We start from the raw sequence: 13,135 nt of genomic DNA on the forward strand, positions 1-13,135 counted from the left end.
CAAGGGTAGAAAGAGCTGAAGTTGCTCATCATCTGGTGGGAGAAAGACGTGTACAAATTAATTGCGATATACTGTGCTCAGGGTTCCAATAGCCATATGCCCAGGGTGCAGGGATGGTGTGAAGATGGGTGTGATCCAATCTGCTTTGGGTTGTTGTGGGAGTCAGAGAAATATTGCAGAAAGTGAGGTGACTCAGCTGAGTCAAGGACGATGAACAGTTTTTCAGACAGATGTATGGTAGGGAGAAGAGAAGGGCATTTTAGAAAGGAAATATCACCATATATCCAGGGATGCCAGTATGGGATTTAACCCTTTCATTTGGACTCTTTCTCCTTTATTGAGTCTCGAGTGCTTTAGCACTACAAATCACAAAGTGGGGGTTGGAAGGACAGATTAAAAAACAATTCACTCTTAGCTCTTCTCTGGGTGATAGTGAAATAAGATGCATTACGTTTACCTTCAAGAGAAATCATAATTTGCCTGAAGTGTCCTACTACTGGGGTTTAGCTCTCCATTATAACTTACCTACAGAAGCACCCTGGTTGTGCCCTCTGGAGATGATCTCTGCACAACAGGCGTGTATCTGAAATGTAGAAGATATCACAGCTCTCTGGTCCTAAAACCCTTCACTGCTCCTGCATCTGGTGAGGGATTAGAATACTAAAACCTGGCACTGAGGGAACCTCATGACCTGATCCTTGCAGGCAACCACTGCCACTTCCTGCCTATAAACTTTCTCAGTATCTCATTTGTTGTAGTTTTTTGCACAGGTGGTGTTTGGTTGTCATTTTGCTGGTGCTGTTAGTTCAGAGTACCCTTCCTCCTTAGCTTCAACCAATGCATGTGAGCTTCCACCCAACACATGCATGTGCCCATGCACACACACACACACACATGCACGGATGCACACACACATGCATGAATGCACACACATGTTTTTATAACTGGTTAAAAACTGTTCTTATTTTAAGCATGAGCTTAGGCCTGTAGCTCTAGAAAACATACAGAATCCTCAGAATTGATGGTGACTCAGCCCTCTTTGGGGTTTTAGTGCGTTGGATGCATCTGTAGAGTTGGACAATGTTTTTCTTTTTTATGATTTGGTTTATTTTTCTGTCTTCATGAAAGGTTTTTGTTTGTTTTGATTTTAGTTTTTGTGGTTCCCCCCCCCCCCCCCCGCCGCCTTTGGAAGAAAGAGAGGGAAAGAGAAAACATAAAGTTGCATAGGTAACAACGTGGGAAAGATCTAGAAGGAGTTGGGGGAGGGGTAAACATAATCAAAGTATATTGAATGAAAATATTTTTAATTTAAGAACTACATGTGAGAGTAGCCCTTGTACTTCCTCTTCCTGTAAGCGGCCAGAGGTGACCCGTGAAGATGGTTCGCTACTCTCTTGACCCAGAAAACCCCACAAAATCATGCAAATTGAGAGGATCAAACCTTCGGGTTCACTTGAAGAACACCTGTGAAACGGCCCAGGCCATCAAGGGTATGCATATCCGAAAAGCCACCAAGTATCTGAAAGATGTCACTTTGAAGAAGCAGTGGGGGCCTTCCGACGGTACAATGGTGGAGTCGGTAGGTGCGCCAAGGCCAAACAGTGGGGCTGGACACAGGGTAGGTGGCCAAAAAAGAGTGCAGAATTTTTGCTGCACATGCTGAAAAATGCAGAGAGCAATGCTGAACTGAAGGGTTTAGATGTGGACTCTCTGGCCATTGAGCACATCCAGGTGAACAAAGCACCTAAGATGCGCCGACGAACTTACAGAGCTCATGGCTGGATTAACCCATACATGAGCTCCCCCTGCCACATCGAGATGATCCTCACCGAAAAGGAACGGATTGTTCCAAAGCCAGAAGAGGAGGTTGCACAGAAGAAAAAGATATCCCAGAAGAAACTGAAGAAACAAAAACTTATGGCACGGGAATAAATTCAACATGAAATAAATGCAGATAAAAGTAAAAAAAAAAAAAAGAACTACATGTGATATCATCATTATCCTTTTATCTCCAAAATTCAGCACATTTCTTGGCAGATAGAGTTATTTATAGATTTGTAGAATGAATAAATAAATAGGTGGTAATTAATGAATGAAATGCTGCTACCATTAACTAAATGGATTGTGAGGAGCAGATTCATGGAGCTGAGGTTTATGCACTTTGCAATTGAGACGCCCATGAGTCACAGTGGACAGCTATCCAAAGGCAGCTTGTGTTCACCAGGCTTAATTCCATGTGAGCTGTCTGGCCTGTAGATCAATATGGAGGTTTCTAGTTCTTAGTCAATAGTGTGTGTTGTTGTGCCATTTGAGGTCATGCAGGGAGAAAATATGAAAAAAGAGAACCAAGACACTTTAATGTAGTAATCTTCAGTGATCATTTCTATTATACCCTGGATACACATGTTCCTTGGATGTCAATTTATTTTTATTAGGCCCTAGTACATGCATGATGCCCAGATATTGGATACGTTCAGAGAATCATGGGCTGAAGGTTTGGTCTTTTGAGATTGAAAGACACAGAATCTTCAGGGGGTGACGCCTAGTATGGGTCACTGGGGGTTGTGTGAGACTCCACTGCCAGCTTCTCCTTCTTTCCCGTTTTGTTCCTTGACTTATGTAAGCAGTTTTGTTTTGCCATGTGCTCCACGCCAGCAAATCCAGCACTCCAACCAGAGTCCAGAGCAACAGATCCTCCTGATCTTGGACTGGAACCTCCAAAAGTATGGACCAATATAAACCTTTTTTCTTTCTTTAACTGCCTCAGATATTGTATTACAGGGACGAGAGGCTGGCATATGTGTACATGTGTGTGTCCCAGAACAAAACACCTCATTATACAATCAATATTTGATGGCTTCTACTATTTTCTTTGATTTATCCTGGCATGGCCTATCTTTGCTATCATTTCTTTTCCTATTTAAGGTTGTAACAATGCTGCTAACATTCCTCTGGCAGTCCTGATAATACTGCTCTTTGGTAAAGTGGCAGGTAAGGAAAAGGAGGGGCTGGTGAAGGAGAGTGGGAAGAAAGGGCTGAGAAATGAGACATCAGCTAGAAGAGCTTGTGCCACTGAAGCCAGATGGATATTTTTAAGAATGAAGCTGTGGTCACAAGTGTGAATGCTACAGGAAGGTGAAGCGAGACTATTGAATTTGACAATTAGGAAGCCATTAGTAACTTCTGTGAGGACGCTTTATCAGTAGCTGGCTTGGAGGCAACTGAGGAGTGATGAGGAGAAGGGACAGTGGGCAGCGCACCCAACTGTAGAAACCTGATCGTTGCAGAGACCGGGGCTGCCAGGCTTCAGTCTGCTGAGAGTTTCACTGTCTCTTCACCTTTTTATCATGATATTAAAGTGTAGACATTATTAGTTGTGTGGATCTGTAAGATGAAATGAGTAATCTAAGTGTCAGAGAAGGAACCGGTCATCACACAGCAGAGCTGGGATTCGAACTCTGCTCTCGCTGAGTCTGTAGTTTCCCGACTGTACTCTAACCGTGACTATATTTTTATAGTAGCAGCTAAGTCATTTAATGTCTGTGGTCCAGGTTTACTAACCTATGTAATTATAGACGGGGTGGGTGATGAATATCACAGACCACAGAGATACAGCACATAAAGGACAAATATCCTCCCACCTGGAATTTTTAATTTAATCTTCAAAGCAAGAGGTTTTCCTAAAGTCTCTAGAAGTAATAAGAACACATGGCAAAAATTAAGCTGATACATAAGGTTGAAAAGAGCTCAGGTATCTTAAAAATCCTTCTCCATTTTGTACTCTGTGTGATTCCAAGGGGATGTGTTCTTGTCCTTTTATTCATCAGTTGAGACTGAGTGCAAAGTATTTGTTCTGCTCTCTTGCGCCCCTCACGTTCTTCATGTAGAAACCATCTTGAGGATTCAAGAGCGGTTCATTGACACTATAGTAAGATAAAAGGAGACCAAGTCCAAGGCGTCCACCTGCCTGGAACAGGGGCAAGCTCGTCAAGGATGAGGGTCACAGGACATTCACCCAGGTGTCTGCTTCTGTGTCTTAACTCAGGGTGATGGGGGAGAGGGTTAGCAGCTGAAGTGGTGACCACCCCAAGCTTATTTACCTGAGGCTACCCCTTCTGACTTCTAAACACTACAAACCTTGATTCCAACCTGGAGTCCCTTCTAGATCTTCATTGTTCTTCTGTCCTTTTCCCAGAGGAAAACATCACTAGTCCAGGCCAAGTGACTCAGCAGACCCCTTCTGCGGAGGCTCCCAGGTGGATACAGATTGGAACACTATGCCGTGGCTGGCCCTAACTCTACCACTTTAAGAGCTACTTGTTGCTCATTATCTGAAGTTTGTCATCAAATGCTTCTTTTGTAGAAGGTCCATGATAATATTCTCCTAATCTAGGACAGTTGTGATGTTGAGCCATGCTAGAGACTTTGGGATAAGTTGTCATTGCTAGCACTACCATCACCATCACTGCCGTTACTATCTCCTGGAGTCATAGGCAAGTGTTCAGAAAGGACTTGGGTGTTCAGCTTTTACCTTCTAAAGAGAGAATCTGAGACAGTGGGAATGAGTTGATTACTCCAGGAGAATGTGGACATTTATAGGGACAGACATTAGGGGTGGTGGTATGCCTGTTTGAAATACCTGCCTTAATGACTAACTACTATATAAGGATAATTCCCGATAGATTCTGTTAGGATTTGCCAGTCAGAACCTTCTTAAGTGAGAACATACTTAGCCTTTTGTATTGAATATCAATGGATTTACATATATCCATTGATATTCAATATATATCTTTGATAATATATATATATACACACATATATATCTTTCCAGGGTAATAATGAAAATCCTGGCTTACTCAAAGTATTAATCAAAGCCAATGTTTTTAATATCATGACCTCAATCCACAGATTAATGAGTCATTAAGGATCTGTCTTCCAGTTCATTGACTTTTGTCTCACAGAGTCTGTTCCTTTAAGAACTTGAGTCCATAGTAACTGAATATTAAGGAGGTTGGTTGCCAAGCCATATCTGTAGTAACTCAACGCCATAGGGATTAGCAGGCCCAGAGTCCTAGACAATAAAGGGAATAAATAAAACAGAAGCACATGTCGTGTAAAGCCAGGTAGAAGCAAATGTATCCGGAGGTAAACATGGGGAGTGCGTAAGGAGCAGTTAGTCATTCTGGGGGAGCGTCAGGAGATGGCACTGGATGAACAGGGTGAAAGGGCATCCGGAATGATAGGTGGTACCTCTATAAGGAAAGTCTGGGGCAGTGAATCTAGAGGAAGAAAAGCAGCAGGGTGTGCGTGGGGAGGGATATGGAGATTTGGGAAGCTCAGAGAACTTTAGACTAGGGACAGAGATAGGAAAGGGCAGTGAGCAGATTCTGAGAAGAGCAGAAACTGTCAAGAGTATTTGAAACAGAAAGGTTCTTCGGCGCAAGAGAACAGAGGGAGACGTGACATGAAATTGAACATTATACATAGTGGTTGGGTGATGAAATAATTAGGGAATGCCAACTGCAGGATGGGAGGGGGTGTGAATCAGAAAGGTATGGTTATAGGGAAAAGGAGCATTCTAAAGAGATAAATTACTAAGGGTTATGCATCCTTAGGAAGAAGGAAAAATTGATAGGAACAGCAAGAAGGAACTGCAGTGTAACAGGACTTGTGTCCTGAACACACAGGAAGATGGAAGAGCTGGTAAGGCACAAATACATCCAGAGCCCTGATCTGAAAAAGGATAGAAGAGGTTGAACTGGCAACTGAGTACATGGAATTAACTACTTTGCTGGGTGGTTTGTTTGAAGCAGAGTTTCCTTCTAAATTTTTAGAAAAATCTGGTGGATTTGACAGCCATAGTCCTTCTAATTTTAAAGTATGGGATAGTTTCCTTATACTTCATATGTGTAGGGAAATAGTATAGAGTGGTCTCCAGATGGTTTTCTGGAGAAGGCTGACAGAATAAGAGAAAGATGTCCAGGGGAGGAAGATTCTCCTTCCAGCTTCCTCAGCCTGTGTTTGGAGGACAGGCCACATTATATGCATCCAATTCCAAATGTCAGTGGCTTTTGAGATTCCGTTCAGTTTTGAGATAGGTAGGTTCTGGGACTGTGTTGGGGGAGGTGGAGATGGTCTCCTCTGCAAGTTGATCAGGCAGCCTTAGACCGTGAATGGCTTCTGAGAGTTGAACACAGTAACCAAAGGGGTATTGGGCTCTGTATTTCTTTTTGTTATTTTTAATTTGTTTTTTTTTCTTGTTTTGGTTTTGTTTTGTTTTCTGAGACAGGGTTTCTCTGTGTAGCTTTGGAGCCTCACCTGGAACTAGCTCTTGTAGACCAGGATGGCCTCAAACTCACAGAGATCCACTTGTCTCTGCCTACAAATGCTGGCATTAAAGGCATGCGCCATCACTGTATGGCTTGCATTTGTCTTTTCATAGTTTGATTCTCAGGTTTAATTCTTAAATGGGTTACCTATTTAATCCCAGAGGATAAGAATAGGTAGGTTAATGTACTGGCTGGTTTTGTGTGTCAACTTGACACAAGCTAGAGCCATCAGAGGAAGGAGCCTAAGTTAACAAAATGCCTCCATGACATCCATCTGTAATGAGTTTTCTCATTTTGTTATCAAAAAAGGAGGGCCCAGCCCATGGTGGGTGGTGGCATTTTGGGGTTGCTGGTCTTTGGTTCTTTCTTTTTAAAAATTATTTTTGTTGAATTGCACATTTTCCCACTCCCCTTTTTTCCTCCCCTCTCTCCTCTACCCTCCTCCTGTCCTCACAAAGCCCCCTTCAGTTTATTTGGGCATCTTGTCTTTTTCTCTTTCCTAAATGAATCCATGTATGTCTCTCTTAGGGTACTGTTTGTTGTCTAGGTTCTCTGGGGTTATAGACTGTAGGCTGGTTATCCTTTGTTTTCTGTCTAATATTCACTTATGAGTGAGTACATACTATATTTGTCTTTCTGGGTCTGGGTTACCTCACTCAGGATGCTTTTTCTAAGTTCCATTCATTTGCCTGCAAATTTCAAGATGTCATTATTTTTTTCTGCTATGTAGTACTCCATTGTATAAATGTACGAAATTTCCCTCATCCATTCTTCAGTTGAGGGGCATCTACGTTGTTTTCAGGTTCTGGCTATTACAAATGCTGTTATGAACATAGTTGAGCAAATGTGTTATGATTGTGTTATGATTGAGCATCTTTTGGTTCTATAAGAAGGTGGACTGAGCAAGCCCTGGGAAGAAAACCAGTAAGCAGCTTCCCTGCACAGTCATTGCATCCGCTCCTGCTTCCAGGGCCCTGCCCTGTTTGAATTCCTGACCCGGTTTCCTTCAGCGAAGAACATCAATTTTTAAAGTGTAAGCCAAATAAGCCCTTTCCTCCTCAACTTACTTTTTGGTCATGGTGTTTTGTTGTAGCCATAGAAACTATAACCAAGACAGCTGGAGAAGGTTCAAGAGATAGATAGCCAAGTCCACAGCCTCAGAAAAGAGAGAGAAGGGAAGCCAAGGTTTACATGCACTTCATTGAAATGGGTTTAAAATGCACAAGAAAAATAGACAAGTGAGTATGGATGATTCCAGATGGCTGAAACACCTGGAAAAGGATGAAGGGATGCTGTCTTGCATATCTGCCTGTGTCAGCCTTCTTTTAAGCAGCTGGGAATTACAAACTGAACATCTGTTGAGTTCTGAGTTCTACAGGGCAGGTCTTGTACTATCTGCCTAATGCTGCAAAACATTTCTCCCGTTTTTAGCTTTCTGGGGAGATGCTCATAGAAGAAATGAGGTAGACTGACTCCTTAGGGTAAGATAGTAAGAAGGGGCTGATAATGTGTAGGCGCTTGAGAAGATGGCAGGCAAAAGTCAGATAGGGTGTGCCAACAATAGATGTGAACAGTAAGGCCTGGGGTTGTTATAGCAACTGAGATGAAAGTATAGCATCTAAAGGCTCCGCCAACTAGGTAGCTCTTCCACTGCTTTGTTGTACCACTCGTATCCCTTGGCCTGTAAAGCGTGAACCAGTTAGGAGAGCCATCTTTTGGAAAGCTGTAAGGACCACAGTAGGATATGGGATTCACATCTAGATCAAAGAAAAAATTATATTTTTGGCATTTATTCTGCATATCCCAGCAACACTTTATGAATGAAGTAATGTATGAGCATCCTCAGCTTGTCTCTAGGGTCACAGAGAGCCACCTAATTAGAAGCATGAGTAATGTTTGAGTCACAGATCTTTGGAGAATTAAATCGGTGCACTTTTGTTTTAATTGGAAAAGGAATGCACTTATCTTTTTAAGGGTTTACATAAACATGGATGATATGTATCTGGTTTGATAGAAGAAAATATATATATATACCGTAGTCAATCATTTTGAGTGGCTTAACCTCATCATTCTGTTCTCTGTAAAGTCACAGCTTTATTTGACTCTTCTTATTTTTAAATTGAAATCTAGTTATGAGACATTATTCACACCACTAAGCTGGGTTGATTTATAGATGTTAAGGCAAAATGAGAGATGTCAAAGGAGTAAAATCCAGAACATTTTTTTGTTGATACAGACAAGGAGTGCTGCAAAGACTTACGGGCAGCAGGTGTGTATTTTTCCTGAAATGAGATTTCTGTGGGGCAGCACGGGGAAGTTGAAAGGAAGTCTTCAAAGGGAACAAAGTGACCCAGGTGTCAGATCTGAGGATTGTAACACGTGGAGTAGCAGAAGGGTCGGCACCAGGAGACCTCAGTTACTCTTTAGCAACTGTGTGAGTTGCTGCCTTGTGAGAAGTTAACTGATTTTCTCAGCAGCTTTAAGCATACAGGTTTCCCAGTCCACTACAGAACCTGAGTCTTTGTCCTTCTAGGATTAAGTTCTTCGTGTGGATCAGGAGGCTCCTATTTGGCGTCTTATTTGGTGGACAATAGATTGCATCCTCTTTTCCTCCTCTCCATCTTTTAGAGCCATTTCTCCTTTGGGATTTGCCAGCAGAATCTTTCCCTCTGTATTCCCTGTACTAGGTGAGAACATTGTATGCAATGAATAAGGCTCCGAGAGAGGGAGAGAGAGAGAGGGGGGGGGGGGGGCTTTGGGTTTAGAAGAACACATAATCTAAGATGTTAGCATGCACTGGGTAGAATTTGGGGGTAAATAGACTCTGTGAGTATAGGATAAAATATTTGTGAAGAGCAGAAATTGTTCTCCTCTCTCTCTCTCTCTCTCTCTCTCTCTCTCTCTCTCTCTCTCTCTCTCTCTCTCTCTCTCTCTGTGTGTGTGTGTGTGTGTGTGTGTGTGTGTGTGTGTGTGTGTGTGATTGTGTTACATCAAGACTGGCAGTATCCTGAGAGCCTCCTTGCTTCATATTCTCTTTAGAGTGGCTGGTACTGTCCTATAATTTTGGGCATTCCCTTACAGACACATGGGCTTCCTGGACTGTGTCTTGACCTTGGCAGCCACTCAGAGGAAACACTCTCTGGCTGCTGTTTGGCTTTGAAAACCAGAGTCTGGAAACTGTCTAGGATCATGTGTGAAGAAAGACCCACTCTTACCTCTCCTTTTGAGGCTGGTGACATACAGTCCGCTGCACCGTTCTGAACATGTGTCTCCAGGTTCTCCCTGGACGCAGGCATGGCTGGGGAAACTGCTGCTTTCAGGTAGAGCAAGGCTCACCTGCTTACACTGATGCCCAGCTGGCTCTCCTGGTTATGTCCTCTTCCGGCTCCCTCCAAGGAGTGAGAACAGTGAGGTTAAGGCTGGTTAGAGTTTGAGGACCCTTGAGTTCTCCCAAGCTGGGCATCCCTTTTCTTTCCTTATCATCATCTGGTCTTCCAGGTTAGGACTATCTTCAGGTGTGTTTGGAGTCTGCAGGCAGTGCTCAGAGCCAGGGTTGTGGGAACACACAGTAGTGTGGATTGGGGTGGGGGGGTGTTCTACATCAGCTCTGATTTTAGTGTAACCTTTTTAGGGTTCAGTAGGATGATGAATGTGGCATCAAGTCTCCAGTCAGTGCCTTGTTATTGGGAGTACAAAGACTAATCACCCTAACGTGCTTGAATAGAATGAAATAAGCAGAAGATGATGTAGAAAGGACTTGGATTAGACACGCAGAAGAACTGGCACAGTGGAAGTTATAAACAGCAGCGATGGTGATGGAATTGTCTTCTCCAGGAGGCTTTTTAAAAATAGGAAGCATTTTCTTGGATCTGAACTGGGTCTTTACATATGGTTACCCAGGGCTGGTCAATTTAATCATACTGAGGTGCTTCAAGCAAGCCCAGACAGCTGAGAAATCTTCCTTGCTTAAATTAGGGGGTAAAGACTGGAAAGACTTGGAGCCAGAGAAGGTTCGGGGAAGGGACAAATGGATTTAGGGAGGGCTGTGTGACAGCTACCTGTAATTCATCAAAGAACTGTCACTTTCACCTTTCCTTTCCTGTTTGCACACACACACACACGCACACGCACACACACACACACGCACACACGCATGCACACAAACCTATGTAGGGATGTACACTCTTACTCTCACAGAGATATACTTTTCTGACTCCATCTCCCCTCTTCATTCTCAGTTTCAGTGAGGATGCTGAAGAAACATCCTATCAGAGTCCTGGACCTCTCCTCTGAGCTTGACACTAACAGTTCTTAAAGCTAAGGGCAAGGAAGGACCCAGTTTCCCCTTGCCTGACTCCCCTGACTTTCTCCGATGCTGCTCATGGTGATTTTATACAGCAGGAGTCTTTGTTTCTGGAATCGGGGTTTTCCGGAATCCCTCTGCTTTCCCCAGCTCTTGCCTGAGAATATCTGGACGAGGATGAAACCACAGTGAGGAAATGGGGGTGGAAGTAGAGATGGCTTCTGCCTTCTCCGCCGGGCTGGGTGTACCCTGCTTCATTTGCATGAGAATAGAGAGACTTTTCCCGTTATCCTCCCTTAGGGATGGAGTGCAATGGCGAGCAAAGGCTCCTGTTCTGTCCTGATCTTTTAGGGATCCAGGGACTTAGAAAATGACTGCTGTCACATTCTTCCAATCCTCTGAGGAACCTAAGACCCACAATATTGAGAAAAGCTTTGATGGAGCCGGCTGGTGGATCTCCACTCCAGATTTTCCAGCTGTCCCTGTCCCCCCCACCGCTCAGAGAGCAGGATGCTGAGATGGCTCGGTGATGCAGAAGGTATGTGCTTTTTCAGTTCTGGTGCTGATGCTGTGTGTGTGGTGAGGTCTCTGTGGCGCAATGGACGAGCGCGCTGGACTTCTAATCCAGAGGTTCCGGGTTCGAGTCCCGGCAGAGATGATCGCCTGGCACGTGCCTCTTTTGTTTTGAATGCTGTCATGCTAGGTTGGTAATTATATTTATTCCTCCCTAGAGGCTCTGAGGAGAGAAGCAGAAGTCTTTTACTTGGGAATCTTAGCCCTTCTCCTCCCTTTGCCTCCCTCCATCTTCATTCCTTCTTTCTGCCTCCCTATCTGACTTTCATCATGTGGTGGAGGCTTGGATATCTGCTACATCTTTCTTCTCAGCTGATACACTCTTTTGCCTCACAATAATATAATAGACACAAAACAACTAAGATGCCTGGTCACAGGTTTTTATAAGCCCTGTGGTTCTCTCTCTCTCTCTCTCTCTCTCTCTCTCTCTCTCTCTCTCTCTCTCTCTCTCTCTCTCTCTCTCAGAATACTGAGGGCAGACTAACCCACATGCAAAGAGGAAATGGCCAGTTGTTCTCTAAGATAATATCCATCTTGACCAAAGAGCTCCTTTCAGGGTCAGGGGACAGCAGGGTTCATATGGAGGGTAATTTCTCACACTCTTTGTCAGCTATGCTTTTGCGTTCCTAGCACTCGGGATGCTACGGCTCATCATTCACATATCCATCTGTAAGGTGAAATGTAATCACGTTCTGCTCTTTGTCTCTGTGGAATAAACTACAAAACACCCAAGTAATTGCCAGGAGCAAGTTGGCTGAGCTTGTCCCCGGAACGTTAAAGGTCTCCCTTAAGTGTGCTTTAATGTGAAGTTTGTTGTGCTTTACCTATACATATGTGAATGTCATTTTTGCAATTTCCAGCAAATTGTTTTCTCACCCCTGGCATCCCTCATTAACTTCTGCCAGCTTTCCGGGTCTCATCTGACAGGCTGCATTCGACGAGATTGGGAGCCTGGACTGACTGAACTGACTGGGGTTTCTATTTAGCTGGCCTGGCTCCCTGCCTTGCACATTTGCCGCTGGTCTGGATGGTGCTGCCCTTGCCAAGAACTGACCTCCACCTCAGGTGATCCTGAGAAACTTGAGAAGACACCTTCCCTCACCTCCTGGCGAAAGTCAGCATCTCTCCCACGTGGGACTTCTTGGGAAGGAGACCAGAGGACACAGTCATCCAGTTGCATTCTGAGGATGCTGGGGCAGGAGGAAGGAAGGTGCATATTTGGATATAAACAAACCGTGTTAAGGGTTGAGGAACTGATAACAGAGAATCAAACTGTGGATGGAGGTGTGTGCTTTCTTCTCTGAAATGGGCAGACTTGCAGGAAGCTGAAACTAATGTCCATCTTTTGAAGCATCCATATTTTAAAGGGACTGAAGATTCTTGTAGTTAGAGCCGACATAACCCTACCTTTCCGGGTCACCTTACAGTATGCCAGTCACATATACCACGTCAGTCCTTTGGGTTTAAAGTTGAGGCCAGACATTCCCCCCAAATCCTGTCATGGAACTTTTATTTGTTTTTCAATTAACATATTATTTCTTGTTTGTTTTGAATTCTAAGCTGAAAGAACATATTAGTGTATGTGGAGAAAGGGGTATGAGGAAGTGGAGGGAGTTTGGGGAAGGGATGAGTCATATTTTCCAACCACAGTCTCAGTCTGACATATGTCTTTCTCCTTTCCCATCTCATATCCCTGGCTGGGAACGGTAAAAGTTCAGAGGGTGGAAGGAGGCTCTTTCCATGTGTGCTGTCAAATGTCAGAGCAAGGACGTGGGTTCATTCAGCAACATTATAAGATTCTCATGGCTAGAAAAGTCACAAGATTAATAGTTGGGTGTCATGGAATTTTAAGGACCAAGGATAAAAGTGAAATCAGGGAAGGTGTGTGTACCTAAGTAGGCTTTGATTTGCAGTTTAATCATACTTGATC

At 43.7% G+C, this 13,135-nt stretch overlaps 1 non-coding gene and 1 pseudogene across 1 annotated transcript; both read left to right on the top strand.

Moving 5' to 3' along the window:
* Positions 1-1,332: 1,332 nt before the first annotated feature.
* Positions 1,333-1,979, top strand: LOC142858378 (large ribosomal subunit protein uL22-like; annotated as a pseudogene).
* A 9,237-nt stretch (positions 1,980-11,216) lies between these two features.
* Trnar-ucu (transfer RNA arginine (anticodon UCU)) lies at positions 11,217-11,290 on the top strand. Its single transcript has one exon. It is a non-coding gene; the product is annotated as a tRNA-Arg (tRNA).
* The last annotated feature ends 1,845 nt before the right edge of the window (positions 11,291-13,135 follow it).

The sequence above is a fragment of the Microtus pennsylvanicus genome, chromosome 10, assembly GCF_037038515.1.
Source record: "Microtus pennsylvanicus isolate mMicPen1 chromosome 10, mMicPen1.hap1, whole genome shotgun sequence".
Taxonomy (NCBI): domain Eukaryota; kingdom Metazoa; phylum Chordata; class Mammalia; order Rodentia; family Cricetidae; genus Microtus; species Microtus pennsylvanicus.